Genomic DNA, 2,435 nt, shown 5'->3' with positions numbered 1-2,435 from the left:
AGCCGTAAAGTGCGGCGGGGGCGGGGCAAAGGCGGAGTTCCAGCAACAGGGGAAGAACCTGAGGCGGGGTCGCGCATGCGCAAGCTCCGGATCAAGTGACCCTGACAGTCCCCGGGAAGGTTAAGGCAGGACTTTACTACTGGGAATTCTAAAAGCCAAGAGCCCCAGAGGTCGTGAGCCCCCACATCTGCACACCACCTCACACACGTTTCACATGTCTGCACTAGGGAGAGTACACCACGCAATACACACGTCACATAGCTACACAACATTCATCTTCCGTCTACACGCGTCTCGCTAGCATTCACTGGGCGCATAAGGTCACACGGTCTGAGACCCAACAGGAGAAAGGACGTCGAGTCCCAGAGCCCCACGGCCCGCGAGTGCCCCATCTCTCGATGGGCCAGGACTGACGGGGGCTGCTGCTGTTGGTCGGGGGATGGATTCCCCCATCCAGTCACCCCTGAGCTAGCGTCAACCTGAAGAAGTTTAGAGTATGCTAGAATGCGTGGGAAGTGGGGGCCGGTTGGCTGGTGAAGACTACTAGGTAGAAAAGAAGGGGCCCTGGGCCAAGCCTCCTTTAGAACCACATCCAGAAGTACAGAGTCACCCCTGGGCGGGATCCAAAGGAGGCCACATGTCACTGTCTCCCCTGTTTAAAAACCTTCTTCCTTGAGGGGCAGATGTAATGGAAAGAACTTGGGTTCTGGTGGCTACGGAACAAAGAGCCTTGAATAAGGCTTTGCACCTCATTCATTTAGCTGTAAAATAGGGTATAATCTCTCATCCCAGGGTGGATGTGTGATTACAAAGTGGCAGCAAAGGACTGACCTCAGAAACAGCCTTGGCTATGTTTTCATTTTAGGATGCTCAAGTGTATGCAGCCCAAAAGTTCAGGCTGAACCTGCTGGAGGAATTCCTTCCTCATTCATAGTTGAGGAAACTGAGGCACAGAGAATGCCAAGGATTTGATCAAGACCATTAAACACTGGCAGCAAAGTGTAACAGGGGAGATCCCATAAATACTTGAAGTCACTGGTACTGGCATTAAAACAGAGTAGAATGTCCAATGCAGCATCATATGCCATAACAACAGAACTGGATCACTGGGATGTCCAGGAGGGAATTGGCTAAATAAACCCAGATGAGTACAATAAGATACTTTTAAAAAGTGAAATACTCTATTAATTGATGTGGAAGGAATTCCAAGAGAAAAAAAAAACATATTTTCTCTGTAAAAACAAAAGAAACATTAGCTATGTCAATAAGGAAGAACATTTCAGGAAATTGTTTTCAAACAAACATTTCAAAAAATTGTCAATGCCAATATGGGAACAGGAAACGGGGATCAGGGGATCCTTATTTACACTCACCACGGCAAGTTTTAATAACACATGTCTAGGAAAGGTTAGTTGGGCAGCTGGGCTAAATAGCTTGAGAAGAGGACCTGGAAAAAAAATGGCAAAGAATAGTCTTAGTCAATTAAGAAAGTATCTGAATTGAACTTAAATCCAACCAGATTGGAAATAGTAGATCTATTTAAAACTCTAGGAGGGCTAGGTGCAGTGCCACAAGTCTGTAATCCTAACTACTTAGGAGGCTGAGGCAGGAGGATTGCAAGTTTGGGGTCAGCCTGGGCAACTTAGCAATACCACCTCAAAGTAAAAGATAAAAAGAGCTGGGGATGTAGCTCAGTGGTAGAGTACCACTGGGTTTAGTCCCTGGTACTGCAAAAGTTTTAAAATAAATTTAAAAACACTTAAAAGGTCTTATTTCTAGTGAAAAAAAAAAGGGGGGGGGAGTAGGTTCTGAATTGGGATGGGGTAGGCCAGGTAGCCTTATATATACAAGACAAAGAGAAAGTCACAAGCCTCTACATAACAAAATGAGAATTATTTTTCAGTTTGGTAAACCAAATAACAGGAAAAACAAAGTAGAGGAAGCCCCTAAGAAATCCCCTGTTGGGATAATAGGGAGGTAGGTTTATGTGAAAATTAGCCAATAACAAGTTTATCTTTGCTTATTTAAGTGGGATGCACCAGGTTTTTGTAAGGTGAGTCTGACAGCTTTGGGATGATGGTACCAGGAAGCCATAATCCAGAGCCCAATACATCAAGTAGAAGCAGATGCTTCAGGTAAGTAGGCCAACTCAGAATGTTTCTAATGGCTATTCTCTCAAACTAAGGGTGGGGATGTTCAGAAATATTGAAGTGGCTGATGAAGAATGTATTCAGGAAGACAGGTGATCATAGCAGCAGTTCAAACCAGACTTACAGGGACAGCCTCAGGACACAGCACAGTAATTAACAGCTCATGGACTGAAAAACGGAATCCCAGTTCTGTCACTTAATAATTCTGTGTCTTAGCCAAATTACTTCTCCATGCCTTAGGTTTCGTTATCTGTAAAATTATCATACCTACCCTCAGAGATTTGT

Source organism: Marmota monax, unplaced genomic scaffold (genome assembly GCF_021218885.2).
Source record: "Marmota monax isolate L192 unplaced genomic scaffold, Marmota_monax_Labrador192_F-V1.1 WCK01_AAM20220418_F8-fsc00024, whole genome shotgun sequence".
In the NCBI taxonomy this organism is placed as follows: domain Eukaryota; kingdom Metazoa; phylum Chordata; class Mammalia; order Rodentia; family Sciuridae; genus Marmota; species Marmota monax.
This window is presented reverse-complemented; position numbering follows the sequence as displayed.